This window comes from Bombina bombina, chromosome 4 (assembly GCF_027579735.1).
Source record: "Bombina bombina isolate aBomBom1 chromosome 4, aBomBom1.pri, whole genome shotgun sequence".
Classification (NCBI taxonomy): Eukaryota; Metazoa; Chordata; class Amphibia; order Anura; family Bombinatoridae; genus Bombina; species Bombina bombina.
The window spans coordinates 511640382-511658236 of NC_069502.1; positions in this window are offsets into that span (position 1 = coordinate 511640382).

Sequence of the window (17855 nt, forward strand, 5' to 3'; positions counted from 1 at the left end):
AGCGATGTATCACTATCAGAACCCGTGTCTGTGTGTGAAGTGTCATTAGTGTCTTCCTGTTCGTGTACAAAAACAGAACGCTCACCATGTGACACTCCCGGCTGTGCGGTCTGTGTATTGGTATCCTGCACCGGCTGCTGTTGTTGTTGCTGAGCTGGTTGCTGTTGCTGATGAGTGTTGGAAGACGGCTGCGCTGCAGATGGATTCTGCGTGACCACTTCCGCTGAACTCATGGCGACTGGAGCCTCCGATGGCACTGGAGCTGTTCCAATTACTCCCTGTAAGAGAGAAACCAATTCGCGAGCACTTTGGAAGTTGTTTAAAGGTGCAGACACATTAGCAGTCAGGGGTGAAGTTAAATGTTGGCGAATTGGCTCAATTAATGCATTTAAATTAATGGGAGCAATATACTGTGCGTGGCCTGCATCCATACTCATACTCTCACGCATACCCATGGACTGATTTGCAGACAGACCTGCAGCAGCAGAAGCATTGCTGACTCCAACAACATGAGGCATTTGCCCAGCATTCATTCCCCTAACATGCGTGCCGTCATCATTGAATGTGTTACCAATATCACAAATTGGGAAGTAGTGCCCATAATAGCGGTAGGTGCGCGAAGGGGGGTCGCTGCGCTGGCAAGGGGGATATTTAAAATATTGGCCTCGGGTGCCTGCGCTTGCGATGGGGGCAAAATAACAGTTGTGAAAGGGGGTAAAACAGGCCCAAATGGCCCCCGGGTCACCCCATGTGGCTGACCAAGTGTGTCCGGAGCCTGATGGGGGGGAGCATGAAGCGCCACATAACCGGGAGCACTTAGGCCAGGTGCCTGATGGGCCTGCTCCTGTTGCAAATTTGGCCTAGGTGCCTGAGGGGGCAATGCATGTTGAACGGGCCCAGGAGCCTGCAGGGGCAAATTAGAATGAGGCCCAGTGGCCTGTATGTGTAAAAGGGGATCCACATGCTCTGCAATATGGGGATCCCTGGTTATGCCAGGCCCAATTTGCAGAACATGTGGAACCACATGCTGCAATTGCACATGGCCTGCTGAGGGCTGTGCAGAGGCAGCATTAGATATTGCAGCTGCAATATAGGTCATAAAATTTAAAACTGCTGGAACATCTGCAGATGGTACAGCCTGCAGCAGGTTTGAGACTTGGTTAGGAGTCAATTGCTGCTGCTGTTCCAAATTAATGACAGGTGAATGAACCTCCTCTATCACAAACTGTGATTCTGGCACCAGATTAACTACATCCTCCCCAGCTTCAGTGATTTGCTCCTGGGAGGGTGCTGCATGAACCTGTGCCACAACAACAGCCTGATTTTGTGTAGGAGGGATGCAATCTAAATCATTATCAATTGTTTTCTGAGTACTTATCTTTTCCTTTGCCTTTCTAGCTTCTGCATTATCCTGATAGCGTCTAGGTGGGAGAACTGAACGCCTTGAATGATGCATGGTGGTCAAAGAAAGGAGAAAAAACTGGGCAGCACAGAAAAAGGAAAAACACTTCACAGCCTGGATCGGATGGAGAAGAGGAAGTTAGGAGGGAAACCTCAGCTTTTACCAGGTAAGGAGTGGCCTGACCTAACCTGCAACAATGTTGCATCTAGCACCCAACCCTCTATCTCCTATCCCACTTTCCTACAGCCTTAACCCTTAGCCTGCTACAAGCCCATACTGGGCCCTACACAAACTTTCTAGCTCTATATTGGCTTTCACTTGAGCGCAAGCCATAACTTTCCATTTGTAATATCAGAAATGTTTGGCGCAGTTGTGATATCCATAGGGCGCGCTAAAGCTATGTCAGCTGCGTTAAGCCTTCTCTGTTAAATTTGTTTTACCATGGACTTGTAATATCAATTTGTCTGCAGATTTTAGTGCGATCCAGCAATATTGCTGGGCCTCTGTTTTTATTATAACTCTCTTTCCAACTTGTATAGTATGGTACTGAGTCCATACATGTATCTAGCATCCTGGTGTTTATTTTACCAAATAACTGTTTGTTTAAGATTTGTATGAATAAAAATAAAAAAAATTATATTTATTCTCTGGATAATTGAAAACAATTAGTGTGGGTGCTCACTGGACAAGACTGGATGCATCTTTGTTTCTTAAATGGACATAAATGTGCAAACTATCAGCAAAATTACAAGTTTGTGCGGTATGGCTATACCGCTGAAAAATTGGCCATTGCACGTGTAATATGAAGGTCTCCCGTATTACAAGTAGTGGCAGTACGGCTATACCGCTAGCATTTTAGCCTTTACGCAACTCTCCATTCCAGATTTAAAAAAATTACTTTTAAATGCGGGATTTTCATTGCGCCTGTATTACAGGTTGTGCGGTCCGGCTATAACACTAGCATTATAGTTTATACCGCTGCAATCCATTCTGCTAACCAAATGATCAAAAATAAAAAAATTAAACCTAATCTAAAAACCCTATAAAAATAACTCCTCCCCCCCATAATTAAAACACCCCCTAATCTAACACTGTTACCAATAGCCATTAATCCCTTAATGACCAGCGCCGTAACCTGTACGACGCTGGTCGTTAAGCCTTTAAAGACCAGAGACGTAACCTGGGCTTTTCTCTGCCGAGATCTTGCAATTTTTAGCGGGCTATTCAAATCAGCCAATAGGATTTCAGTAGCTCTTATCCTATTGGCTGATTTAAAATTTTCAGCTAATATGAATGCAAGGTACCCCAAATATAAAACGGGTACCTTGCATTCAAGCTTCAGTGTGTGTCAGCATCCACATGAAGAGCATCCTCCCAGGGCCAGACTGGAACCAAAAAGAGGCCTGAGCATTTTAGGACAAAGAGGCCCCCCTCCCCTACCCAGGTGCTGAACCAAAAATGAGAAGAAACACGGACATGAACTTTCCTGCAAAATTCAATTCAGTTCAAACAGAAACTGCCAAATATTCAATCTGAAAGCAATCCAGATTTTTAACCTTTTCTTTTCAATCTGTTTTAAGGTATTGAACATATTGAACATAACAGAGCCAGTTTAGAAATGGAATGGTTAATGATTTAAAAATATATTTGCCTAAGGCCAGACCATTTCTAAACTGCTTGTCACACAGTCACATACTTATGCACAGTATATATCAGCACTTAAGCACCTCATTACAAAAGATCTGCACATATAATTGATTGTTATATATGCTCAGTATATGTCCCCAGTCCCCCAGCAATAAATGATTTCCCCAGCCCCCCTGCAATAAAATGATGCCCCCAGCCATAAATGATACCCCCAGCACCCTTGCAATAAAATGATGCCCCCAGCCCCCCTGCAATAAAATAATGCACTGAGCCCCCCTGCAATAAATGATGGCCCCAGCAATAAAATGAAGCCCTCAGCCCCCCTGCAATAAAATGATGCCTCCAGCCCCCCTGCAATAAAATGATGCCCCCAGCCCACCTGCAATAAAATGATGCCCCCAGCCCACCTGCAATAAATGATGCCCCCAGCCCACCTGCAATAAAATGATGCCTCCAGCCCCCCTGCAATAAAATGATGCCTCCAGCCCCCCTGCAATAAAATGATGCCCCCAGCCCCCCTGCAATAAAATGATGCCCCCAGCCCACCTGCAATAAAATGATGCCCCCAGCCCACCTGCAATAAATGATGCCCCCAACAATAAAATTATTCCCCCAGCTCCCCTGCAATAAAATGATGCCCTGAGCCCCATGTAATAAATTATGCCCCCAGCCCCGCAGCAATAAATGATTCCCCCCAGCCCCTACAATAAAATGACACCCCCAGCCATAAATGATGCCCCCAGCCCCCCTACAATAAATGATTCCCCCAGCCCCCTGCAAAAAATGATGCCCCCTGCAATAAATGATGCCCCCAGCCCCCTGTAATAAATGATGCCTCCAGCCCCCCTCTAATAAATTATGCCCCTAGCCCCCCTGCAACAAAATTATGCCCCCAACCCCCCTGCAATAAATGATTCCCCCAGCCCCCTGCAATAAGATGATACACCAGCCATAAATGATGTCCCCAGCCCCCCTGCAATAAAATGATGCCCCCAGCCCAGCTACAATAAGATGATGCCCCCAGCCCCCCTGTAATAAATTATGCCCCTAGCCCCCCTGCAACAAAATTATGCCCCCAGCCGGTCTGACCTACCTTGTTCTACTGCTCTCTCAGACTCAGTCACCAGAGATAGTGTGCAGCCGCAGCCCTCTCTCCCACATGTCAACATGTCACAGACTGTGTGCGCGCGTATACAGCTGCACCGCTCATCACTGTGTGCTAAAGTGACCTGGCCTGGCCCACACATGATGTTACTGGTGGGCGGGGCTAAGGTAACTGGCAGCCCACCGGGCTATGGCCAGTCCGGCCTGCATCTTCCACGCTGGATGGCTCCGCAGCCGCCGTTCATGTTCCGCGGCCGCCTTCACTCCGCCCCGTCTTTGCCTTGGATGAAGATAGAAGAGGTCCCCATGCCGGATGAAGATGTCGCTGCCTGGAAGAAAACCTTAGCCGCCAGACTTCAGGAATGGTGAGTACCTATTTCGGGTTAGAGTTATACTTTTTTTTTTTGGGGGGTGGGTGTTTTCTTTAGATTAGGGATTTTTTTATTTTAATGGGCTGCAAAAGAGCTGATTGTCCTTTTAAGGGCAATGCCCATACAAATGCCCCTTTAGGGGCAATGGATAGCTTAGGTTTTTTAGTGTTAGTTTTTTTTTATTTTGGGGGGTTTGGTGGGTTGGGGTTTACTGTTAGGAGTTAATTTGTATTTTTGAGGTAAAAGATCTGTTTAACTTAGGGCAATGCCCTACAAAAGTCCCTTTTAAGGTAGTTTAGTATTAGATTAGGGGGTGTTTTTATTTTGTGGGCCTTTTTATTTTTATAGGGGTACTAGTTTAGGTTTAATTTTTTATTTTTGCTAATTTGCTTTATTTTTTTCAGTAATTGTAGACTTTTTTTATTATTTTTAATTTTAGATTTACTTATTTTAATTTAATCTTAGGTTGTTTTTTTAACCCTTTAGTGACCAGACCACGTTTCCATTTGTTAAAAGTTTAGGACCAGGGCTATTTTTACATTTCTGTGGTGTTTATGTTTAGCTGTAATTTTCCTCTAACTCATTTGCTTTAACCACACATTATATACAGTTTTTCTTGCCATTAAATAGACTTTCTAAAGATTCCATTATTTTGATCATATCTTATCATTTACTATAAAAAAAATTATAAAATATGAGGGGAAAATGGAAAAAAAACACACTTTTTCTAACTTTTACCCCCAAAATCTCTTGCACATCTACAACCACCAAAAAACACCCATGCTAAATAGTTTCTAAATTTTGTCCTGAGTTTAGAAATACCCAATGTTTAGATGTTCTTTGCTTTTTGCAAGTTATATGGCAATAAATACAAGAAGCACTTTGCTTATTTCAAACCATTTTTTTTTTTTCAAAATTAGCGATAGTTACATTGGAACACTGATATCTGTCAGGAATCCCTGAATAACCCTTCACATGTATATATTTTTATTTAGTAGACATCCCAAAGTATTGATCTAGGCCCATTTTGGTATATTTCATGCCACCATTTCAGCGCCAAATGCGTTTAAATAAAAATAAAAAAACTTTACCTTTTTCACAAACTTTAGGTTTCTCACTGAAATTATTTACAAACAGCTTGTGCAATTATGGCACAAATAGTTGTAAATGCTTCTCTGGGATCCCCTTTGTTCAGAAATAGCAGACATATATGGCTTTGGCATTGCTTTTTGGTAATTAGAAGGCTGCTAAATACCGCTGCGCACCACACGTGTATTATGCCCAGCAGTGAAGGGGTTAATTAGGGAACTTGTAGGGAGCTTATAGGGTTAATTTTAGCTTTAGTGTAGTGTAGTAGACAATCCAAAGTATTGATCTAGGCATATTTTGGTATATTTCATGCCACCATTTCACCGCCAAATGCGATCAAATAAAAAAAATAGTTAACTTTTTCACAATTTTAGGTTTCTCACTGAAATTATTTACAAACAGTTAGTGCAATCATGGCACAAGTGGTTGTAAATTCTTCTCCAGGATCCCCTTTGTTCAGAAAAGAAAGTGTAGAGATCAGCCTCACATCTGACAAATCCCACCCCCTGAACCTCCTCAAACAGCTCCCTTCCCTCCCCCACCCCACAATTGTCACCGCCATCTCAAGTACTGGCAGAAAGTCTGCCAGTATAAAAATAAAGGTGCTTTTATTTTTTTTGTTAATTTTTTTTTTAATATATATATTATAAGTGTAGGATCCCCCATTACCCCCTCCCAACCTCCCTGATCCCCCCCCCCAACAGCTCTCTCAGCCTCCCCCTTCAATCTAATGACCACCATCTTAGGTACTGGCAGCTGTCTGCCAGTACCCAGTTTACTAAAAATTTGCCTTTTTTTTCTAAAATAAACTAAACACCCAATTTTCTGTAGTGTAGCTGCCTCCCCCTCAATACACTACCCCCTCCCCCTCCCTGATCCCTTTACAAACATTTTATTTCCCCCTCCCTCTCCCTTTCCCTCTCCATCCTTGGACAACCGTTAATGTCCGTGCGTTGGCACTTCCGAGCCCCGCCCCCCATGCGATCCCGGACATTTATTCAGGAACCGGATCTAGCACCAGCGATGGCCGCTTATCCGCCTCCCTGCTATGGCTGCCACCGACCAACGATCGGCACCATCGCTGTCTAATGCAGAGAGGGCCACAGAGTGGCTCTCTCTGCATCGGATGCTTAAAAAATGTTATTGCAGGATGCCTCAATATCGAGGCATCACTGCAATAACATGAAAGCAGCTGGAAGCGATCACAATGGCTTCCAGTGCTTGAAAACCCTGAGGACATACAGGGTACGTCCTTGGTCCTTAAATTACATTTTTTGTAGGACGTACCCTGTACGCCCTTGGTCCTTAAGGGGTTAAGTAATGTTTTTTGTTTTAATTTTAACTTAGTATTTTTTTATTTTATGTAATTGGGGTTAATTTAGGGGGTGTTAGGTTAAGGGGCTTAGTTATTAAATTAGTTATTTGCATTGTGGGGGGATGGTGGTTTAGGGGTTAATAGTTTAATTAGGTTTATTGCGTTGTGGGGGATGGCGGTTTAGGGGTTAATAGGTTTATTTTATTAGAAGCAATGTGTTGACCGGCGGTTTAGGGGTTAATCACTTTATTTAGGTGTTAGCGATGCAGGTGGCGGTTTAGGGGTTAATCACTTTATTTAGTGTTGATGATGTCAGGGGGTGCAAATTTTGGCAATGTCAGGGGGTGCAAATTAGGGGTATTTAGACTAGGGGTTTATGTTAGGGTGTTAGGTTGTTACATAACTTTCTTTTCCCCATAGACATCAATGTGGATTGCGTTATAGCGATCGCCATTCTGCGATAGCAGGTGTTAGTTTTTTTTAACGCTTTCTCTTCTTTGATGTCTATAGGGGAAAATGTGCACAAGTACGTTGTCAGCCCTTGGGTTTTGTGCGGTATAGAACTTATCGCACCATACCGCACAACAAAAGAAGGTTTTTCAGTAACTTGTAATAACAGCGCTATGGAGAGTGCGATACCGATCATTTTTTTGCATTATTTACGCACCGGGTTTAGCGCACAACTTGTAATCTTGCCGAAAATGCTTTAATTTGTTATTTTGCAATTGCTTGCCTATTACTATATATTTAACCCCTGCAAAGAAGTATAGTTAAAGTAAGCTCCAGATAGCAGCTCACTACTGGGTGCTAGCTGATATTATCTGGTGAGCCAATGAAAAGACATACAAGTGTGTAGCTACTAATTACCGTCTTCCAGTATTGCATTGCTGCTCCTAAGCCTACATAGGTATGCTTTAACAAAAGATAAAACATAAAACAAAGTAAATTTGCTAATGGAAATACATTGAAAAATATCTTAAAATTGCATGCTCCATCTGTACTATGAATGTTTAATTTTGACTTCATGTTCCTTTAAAGGGACATATTAGCCAGTATTTTGCTGATAACGTAGAACCCCATAATACTTCCGTAGTGCAGCTTTATTAGCCTTTTGTGTTAGTGCCAGGATTGCATGATCTCATTACTACAGTGGGGAAAAAAAGTATTTAGTCAGCCACCAATTGTGCAAGTTCTCCCACTTAAGAAGATGAGAGAGGCCTGTAATTTTCATCATAGGTATACCTCAACTATGAGAGACAAAATGTGGAAAAAAATCCAGACAATCACTATGTCTGATTTGGAAAGAATTTATTTGCAAATTATGGTGGAAAATAAGTATTTGGTCAATATCAAAAGTTAATCTCAATACTTTGTTATATATCCTTTGTTGGCAATGACAGAGGTCAAACATTTTCTGTAAGTCTTCACAAGGTTGTCACACACTGTTGCTGGTATGTTGGCCCATTCCTGCATGCAGATCTCCTCTAGAGCAGTGATGTTTTGGGGCTGTCGTTGGGCAACACAGACTTTCAACTCCCTCCAAAGGTTTTCTATGGGGTTGAGATCTGGAGACTGGCTAGGCCACTCCAGGACCTTGAAATGCTTCTTACGAAGCCACTCCTTCGTTCATTGTCATGCTGAAAGACCAGCCACATTTCATCTTCAATGCCCTTGCTGATGGAAGGAGGTTTTCACTCAAAATCTCATGATACATGGCCCCATTCATTCTTTCATGTACACGGATCAGTCGTCCTGTTCCCTTTGCAGAGAAACAGCCCCAAAGCATGATGTTGCCACCCCCATGCTTCACAGTAGGTATGGTGTTCTCTCTCTTCCAAACACAACAAGTTGTGTTTCTACCAAACAGTTCTACTTTGGTTTCATCTGACCATATGATATTCTCCCAATCCACTTCTGGATCATCCAAATGCTCTCTAGCATACTTCAGACGGGCCCGGACATGTACTGGCTTAAGCAGGGGGACACGTCTGGCACTGCAGGATCTGAGTCCCTGGCAGCGTAGTGTGTTACTGATGGTAGCCTTTGTTACGTTGCTCCAGCTCTCTGCAGGTCATTCACTAGGTCCCCCCGTGTGGTTCTGGGATGTGTGCTCACTGTTCTTGTGATCATTTTGACCCCACGGGGTGAGATCTTGCGTGGAGCCCCAGATCGAGGGAGATTATCAGTGGTCTTATATGTCTTCCATTTTCTAATTCTTTCTCCCACAGTTGATTTCTTGACACCAAGCTGCTTGCCTATTGCAGATTCAGTCTTCCCAGCCTGGTGCACGTCTACAATTTTGTTTCTGGTGTCCTTCGACAGCTCTTTGGTCTTCACCATAGTGGAGTTTGGAGTGTGACTGTTTGAGGTTGTGGACAGGTGTTTTTTATACTGATAACAAGTTCAAACAGGTGCCATTAATACAGGTAATGAGTGGAGGAAAGAGGAGCCTCTTAAAGAAGAAGATACAGGTCTGTGAGAGCCAGAAATATTGCTTGTTTGAAGGTGACCAAATACTTATTTTCCACCATAATTTGCAAATAAATTCTTTCCAAATCAGACATAGTGATTGTCTGGATTTTTTTCCACATTTTGTCTCTCATAGTTGAGGTATACCTATGATGAAAATTACAGGCCTCTCTCATCTTCTTAAGTGGGAGAACTTGCACAATTGGTGGCTGACTAAATACTTTTTCCCCACTGTAACTCTGCATTACCACTGGATCTGCTCCTTGCAATGTGTATGGACTATACCTATTAATTAGCACTCATATGCTGAGGTAAAGTTAAAAGCAGGTTAATGCAACATTTGTTAACACACATATTACTGCAAATTGCCTTGCATTTGTATACTGTACACAGGGCCAGACTGTGTATTTTAAGGCAGAGCAGCCCACTTTCCTCATTTTGAAGTTTAAATATTACACCAAAACTGACAGTATAACCTATTGATTTACAAAAATATTAAAAGATTGTAACACCCTTCTACCACTGTAGTTTATAAACTAGTTCTCATTAAATAATAAAAAAAGTGAAATTTAATAAAAAAATAAATAAAGACTATTGAAAATTCGGATAATTATAGCCTTGGTGACTAAATAATCTAGATTTTATTAAAGACAGGAGGTGAATATTTTATGCATAATCTTTACTGACTTCCAAAACAGCAGCAGCGAACAATAACATAGAAACAAAAGCAACCAATCAGCAACAAGCAGATAATATAATCCCACAGCAACAGTAAATATCTTCCTCTTTTTGCTGTCGAACAGAAGAAAGTTCTCATCATAAACAGGAGACTGACATCAGACGGAACTGCGATGAATTTTTGATGTCCGAGACAAAATGGAAGGTAGGAGGCCTTTTATACTGAAAAAATAAACAAAGAGAGAGGTAACACTACCACTAAAAGGAAAAACCTGAGGAAAAACAAAGGTTAACATGAACAAATACATTTACCTTAAATAAAAAAATTTTAATGTCTTTAATAAAATCTAGATTATTTAGTCACCAAGGCTATAATAATCTGAATTTTATGGCAAGACAGGAGGCTTCATATTTTATATATTTTTAACGCCCAGAAAGGACAGGCTGAAATGCGTGAGAAACTGGTTTGAAATAGAATTGAGAAAAAGTAGAGGCAGAAGACCAATCTGCCGCTGACAATAAATCTTGAAGATTGCAACCGGACAGAAAGGCACTGGAAGCCGCAGTTCCTCTGACAGAGTGAGCCCCAAAAGAGGGGGAAACTGCCAACTCTGTCATAAGCCATCAAACCCATCTCGCCAAGGTAGGGGAAGAGACAGGATGATGAGGAGGAACAAAAGAAATCAGTAGAGGACCCGATATGGATCCACGAAGACTCTCAGTCTTGGACAAATATGCTTTAAGGCACAAGTCAACGCAAAGTTGGGGTTCAGATGGAAAATAAGGGTAAAACAAAGATTTTGAGGATGAATTGGTCCTGTGGGAAATGGAAAAGGAAATTCCTTCAGGAGAAAAAAAGATGGAATGAACATCCAGGGCCCTGATGTCAGAGACCCGACGAAAATAAATCAAACAAAGCAACATGGTCAATTTTGCAGATAACTGCTTAAGGGAAAGCAAAGAGTTATCGGGCCAATCTCTAAGAAAAGATAAAATCAGATTGACGTCCCAAAGGCTCGAATAACGAGATTGGGGAGGATTCTTAAGATGAATTGCCTTAAGAAGACAACAGACTAAAGGGTGTTTGCCTGCAGAAATGGCTGAATGAAAAAGATTAATAGTTCGATAAGCCTTACCCTGTGAAAAAAGTTCTGTGAGAAAATTCACAATCATGGGAGGAGAGGAAGAAAAGGGATCCCGTCTCATGCACCAATGAACCCAGACTGCCCAGGCTGAAGCATAAGATTTCCTAGTACCTGGGACCCAATATTCACGCAAGAGGAGGGAAGCCTCTCGCAAAAGGCTCTCGGAGGACCAGGATCCCCTGAAACCTGCCAAGCCAGAAGGTTTAGATGGCCTTGGATCAAGAGAGGATGCGGGAGATCTTGGGCATCCACAAGGAGATTGGGGAGGTTGGGAAAAAGGCGAGGGGGCCGAACACATCTCCAGAAGAGGAGCAAACCAAGGTTGGGCTGGCCACCAAGGAGTGATCAACGTCAGAAGACATTGAAATCGTTGTACACTCAAAATAGTCCTCGCCAGAAGAGCGAAAGGAGGGAAGGTGTAAGCCCAGATGGAAGGCCAAACCTTCCGAAAAGTGTCCACTCTTTCGCTGTCTGGGTCTGGGAGCCAGCTGAAAAATCTCGGTAACTGGTGGTTTGTCCGAGATGCAAAAAGATCCACTGAAAGGGGTCCAAAGATGCAATTGATCTCTAGAAAAACTTGATGGTTCAGCATCCAGTCGCTGGAATCCTTCCAGTGACGAGAAAACCAGTCCGCTGTCAGGTTGGAAACGCCCAGGATAAATTGGGCGCGGACAGAAATCCTGCGTTCCAAACCAAACCGATAAAAATGGGACGTTAAGGGGGAACGTTTCCGGGCGGCAACCAAGATGGCTGCTTATCTCAGAGTCTGAAAGGCTGAGTTGATATATCAGCTGTATATCTCTCACAACTAATACCATCCACGATCAATTCCTGTCAAATATGACTAGGCTATACTCGCTGAACCTGCAGATGTGAATATTTTTGATCTCCTCAGCTCTAAGGTACCGGAACAGAGAGGGATATGGCTGTGGCCTTCTCGGAGACTAACCTCTACCTAACCCCCCCCCCCCCCGGTAATCCGGGTTATATAGTGAAAGCTACCCCATATAACCCCATATAACTTTTTTGAGAAACCTTCCCATATCAATGAACTCATCTTGTGAGGATACTACTTTTAGCAATATTATTGAGAAAAGGGAGCATGAAGATCTATTGAGCCTATTATATAAAGCCTTAAATGGTGGCCAGTGCTAGTGATGCTCTACAACCACTTTCAGAAACTGGAACAAGAGCTGCTTTTAATCTGGTCCGCTGCCTTTAATTGTGTTTCCCAAGAGCCAGACTGTCAGCATGACCTAAATCCAGACTCTACCAGTGAATCTTGCCACATTGTCAGGCCTGGGAGTTTGAAGGGGACCCCCGTGAAGATCGGGTCATCGGGTTGTGGGCCCCAGCTAGCTGAGGAATCTGGAGATGTTGCCACTTCTATTGGAGCCCTTTCTAAGACAGATGCAACCCCGGAGTGTCTGAGCTGCGCCACTGGAGTTGGCTCATCTCGGCTGAACAAGCCGTTTGGTCGGGAGCTGAGGTGGAGCACTGGGCATGAGACCCACAGGTTATTAACTCTTTGCAATGTACTTGATGTTGGTATCACTGATTTTAACAACAACATTCAGCTTGATCTACTGCCATACAAGGTATTTTTGCCATTAGCCTCGGTCTTCTGGTGGCTGACAGGCACAAACAGTATCCTGGATGACGGACTGGTATCAACAGAGCACTTTCACCTGAATAACCGCTCTGGAATAGGTTAACTTTCATAGAGTCCGATATGATGTTTAACATGTGCTCATGGCTCGTGTTTCAACCTATATTTAACTGCTGTAAATGTTCTTTTTTCAATTTACCCGCTTTAGAAATGGTTCATTGCAGTGTCGCTATGCATGACGATTTAGTCTGAATTTCCAGAGACAATACTTTATAAGTTGTTTGAGGTACAGTTAGCTACTCGTATATTATTGTATATTGTGCTCACTTTTTCTAGTCTAAGGTCTAATGCTAGGTTATTTCTATAGATATACTTTATTTTGCAACTCTAGTTAACGTGCACAGGTTGGAATATGTTTACATCTATTATTTTATATCCAAACTTTTAAAGCCTTCAATAGCTATTGGTTATAACGTATTTGGCTTCTAAGTCATCTTGTAAGGTTTGTGATTATACGCATTATTTGTCTATAAGTCTGATTGCTATTGACCAGTAATTGCTTCCTCCAGGGTTTTTTGTTTTTTTTTGACAATATTCCTAGCCTGGAAATCCAGCACAATTTTGACTGGGGCATTCCTCCTGGCCTAACTGCCTAACTACTAGTACATTTAGCTGTTCAGAACCCTTATTTATATAGGATGCCTTGAATTAGAGATAGGAGCCTCCCTGGAAAACTTTACAAGTTTCCTACTAGGTTACAGTGGTATTCGCCTTGATATAAGTCAATTGAACAAGTTCCCTATTTTTTAGCAGATCCTCCAGTCCACCCACTTGTTCAACTCAACAATTATATTCCCATAACATGCAATTCTATATTTAAATGTTTATCATTTGACTGTGCTAATTTATATACCATAAATAGTGAACTGTCTGCAGCAGGGGCGGTTTATCCATGCCTCCATTATAAAATACAGTCAAATCAATCTAATTCTATTAAGTTTTCTCATCAACAATATATAGACCTTAAACTTAGTTCTACACCTAGTATTATATATTTAAAATATAACATGCCCCTATCCTATAATCCCAATGGCCCATAAATTCCTCACAGCAGAGCATTCATAGCAATCTTTTTCGAGGTTCATTAATGCTATATAATCCTATACCCAACAGGAGTAGCTCTCTTATACATTTGTGGGTTTCTCATATACATATTAACATAAATTATATCCTATATATATTCTCATTGTTTATGCTATCTCACTAATAATATACATGCATTTCATAATTCTTATTTCAGTTGCTCTTTCTTATATTCTGCTAAGGTCCACAAATGGCTGTGATAATTTATATTCTTTATTATAAATATTACTGTTCTTATATATAATTTCATGTGATATAATGAATATAAAAAAAGAAAAAATGGGATTAACCATTCGAGATCCAAAAGTGGTCTCATATTGTTCATGGCTGCCCTCTGTACTATCACGTTTCCATTAGAACTAGGAGGTCCAAGAGTGGCCTCAGCTGCTAAGTGGAGGGCATACAGTTTGAGTGGCAAGCTCAATGTCCATTAACATTGTTAAATATGGCCATATACATGTATTTTATCAAGTGTGTTTTGATTATTCAAGTCATATATCTGGAAACTATATATTTGTACAGACTTTATGGCTATGTAATGTTTGCTTGCTCTATTTTGAATCCCAATAAAAATATTTAAAAAAATAAATAAAAAATGCGACGTTAAGTCTAACAAAGCTTTCGAGCGAGTCCCACCTAGTTGGTTGATATAATGGACAGCTGAAAAATTGTCCATAAGTAATACAATGCAACAATCGGTCATATTTTTTGAAAAACTGCGAACGGCAAAGGAGCCGGCTAATAATTCCAAGCAATTTATGTGAAGGTTGAATTTCTTCACTGTCCAAGGGCTGCCAGTAGAGGATGTACCACAAGAGGCACCCCAGCCTAAAAGGCTTGCATTGGAAGAGAGAATGAAATCCGGGGATGATCCAAAAATCACTCTCCCATTCCAGACCTCCATGTGCTGCAGCCACCAAGACATCTTCAATCAAACTTCATTCATCAGAAAAATCTGTTGTTGGTAGAAACGGAACTCTCGAAAAGATTGAATCTTCAACTGCTGCATGGCACGGTAGTGAAGGGGAGCTGGAAATATGGCCTGGATTGAAGAGGAAAGGAGACCAATGATCCTCGCCAATTGGCGGATGGAGATGGAAGCGGATCTTAGAGCTGATTGAATCTCTGCTTTGATACAATCTATCTTCTCTTGTGGAAGGAAAAGATGACCAAGGGTAGCTTCTATGGAGAATCCCAGAAAATCCACAAGTTGTAGAGGGGAAGGCTCGACTTCTCCTCATTGATTACAAAACCCAGGGAGGAGAGTAGAGAGGAAATTTCTTGAAGCTGAGAGAGCAACAGGTCTTTGTCTTGTGTCATCAGAAGAATATCGTCCAAGTATACCACTAGACGAAATCCTCGAGCCCTGAGGCAGGCTAATACCAGTTTGAGAAGCTTTGTAAAGCACCAAGGGGCTGAGCTGAGTCCGAAAGGGAGACAGGTAAACTGCCAAAGGTGGTCTGCCCATCTGAACTGAAGATTCTTCCGACAGTTAAATTAGTGTCCTTCAAGTCCAAACAAACATCCAATCGTTCAGATGGAGGAGGACTCTCAGCATATGGATGCCCTCCATTTTGAAGTGGCAGTATACTACAAAAAAGTTGAGGTCCCTCAAGTTGATAACAGGAGGAAAACCTCCTGACTTTTTTGAGACTAGGAAGAGATTGCTCAGGAAACCTGGAGGAGAATTCTGTGAAACAAGTTCTATAGCTTCTTTTGAGAGGAGGGACAAGACTTCTTCTTTGATAAGGTTCTGTCCTTCCACAGACAGACGTAAGGGATTGGGGAGTTGGGATTGGAAGGGAGGGCAAATTAATTCTATGACAAAACCCTGAACGGTTTGGACAACCCAGGGATCTGCAGACAGAGACAACCAATTTTGGAAAAATGGGCGAGTCTGCCTGCAAACAACAAGTGGGAAGAAGGATGGGGACTCACCTTGGCTGACATTAGGAAGGGCCGGAGGAATTCGTGAGGCCAATTGTCTGGGTCCCGCAGGTCTGGCTCTGAACAGGAACATATCCTGGTGGATATTGAGGTTGGTAGTATCTTGGTGGGTACTGAGGTTGTTTGAGGTCCATGAACTGGCATTGGCCAAAATTTTGGCGGCCGGGCAGATGACCCCTGCATCTGCCGGCCCTGGCAAAAACCCATCTGGGTTGAAAAACCTTTCTGAGTGTGGCTTGAATTTTGTCAATTGGTGTGAAAGTCGAAACATAATGTCCCATAATAGTGAGAAAAGGGTCTCAGAATAATAGGCCTTTGGCTTGAGAGCCTGCCTCTTCCGTTGCTAGAACAGCCAATTTGGGGTCAATGCAAAGTAATGCAGCTCTGCGTCTTTCACTAGAGATAGCCGCATTGGCGTTACCCAGTAAATAAAAATCTCTAAAAGCCCAATCCCTGACCATGGAAGGATCCAAAGGAGAACCAGAAAGATGGACATTGTCGACAAGAAGAAGAATCTGAGCCAAAGGGCCAGAAATGTCAAGGAGTTTATCCTGAGCCCCACGAAGGGATCTTTCCAGCCCTTTCCTTGGATCCTTACCTTTCCTAGTCAGAAAGGTAACCAGTTTAGGGTCAAACTCGGGGGGTGGTAGATTCTCTGCCTGGGAGCGAAGGTCTATGACATTCTGCTCTGAGGAGAGCTCTGTCCTCTCAATCTAGAGGTTGGCGAAGACGTCTCTGAAGGAACCTAGACAGATGAGGAGGGAGAGACCACTCGGAAGAGCGGGGATGCCTGATATGTTTGGGATTAAAAATCAGATTCCCAGCGGGATCCAAAAGATCCCCATCCGCATCTTCATCTGTAAGAGTGCTCCCAGAGGGGCCTTGAGGATGGGCTTGATGGGCTGTAGGGGGATCTTCGTCAGAGGGACTGCCCGAATCCCAATCGAGTTCTGGGTAAAAATCCCTCTGATCCAGATCACTCCAATCAAAAATTTCAGAGTCTGTGCCCAGACTTCCCTGATTAAAATCCTCAGGGTTAAGGATTCTTTTACCCCGATTTATCTCCGGGGAAGAGGTTCTAACGCCCCTATTTTTTTGCCCGGGGGAAGGGCTTTTTTTATTTTGCGTGCCTGGTCTTTCTCTTTTTTAGACGGAGGAATAGATTGGGAATGCCACTGTCTCTTACGGTCTTGAGGGTACTCTTCCTCTGAATCAGAGGAAAGGGAGGAATTCACATTTGGAGATTTTGGGTCTAACGGGAATTTCAGGGGGGGGCAGAAGTGGAGGGTTGTTCCCTCTGCGCTAAGGCCTGTTGTACTGTAAGATTAATTAGATCCAAAACCTCCTCTTTGGTAAAAGAGGACTTATCTGAGGACTCCATATTGAAAACCTGCAATTGCAGAAAAGGACTGAATTAATAAGTAAAAAATATATTAGAAAGCATGATAAAATATCATGCAAAATATTAAAGAAAAATTATTTATAAAATTAATAAGAAAAATTATATTTATCAAATAAGGCTATATAGATATGCCTACTAAGGATAATAATAAAAACAAAGAATGCCTCAGGATTAATATATTTGGAAAATAAATGTTATACTAAAGTCTTAAATCTCAAGGCTAAATAATAATGTTCCAATACAGCCTTATTTAGATTACCATAAGGCTATAACCTACATTACCTCAAAATAAGAATTTGTTTCTGTTATTTTAATTGTGTTTGTTCATTTTATTGCTTAGGAAAAATAACTTAGGAAAAATAACTAACGCAGCGCACGCATCATGCTGCCACAATACCACAGCCTGATGCGCGTCTGCAGGGAGAGACACAAAACTAGGCGTGTGAGGCAGACCGCAATCGACTGCAAGAAATACGTAACAGCTGAGGCGATGCCTGCTGACGATGGCGGGAGAACGACTTTCAGGGGAAATAT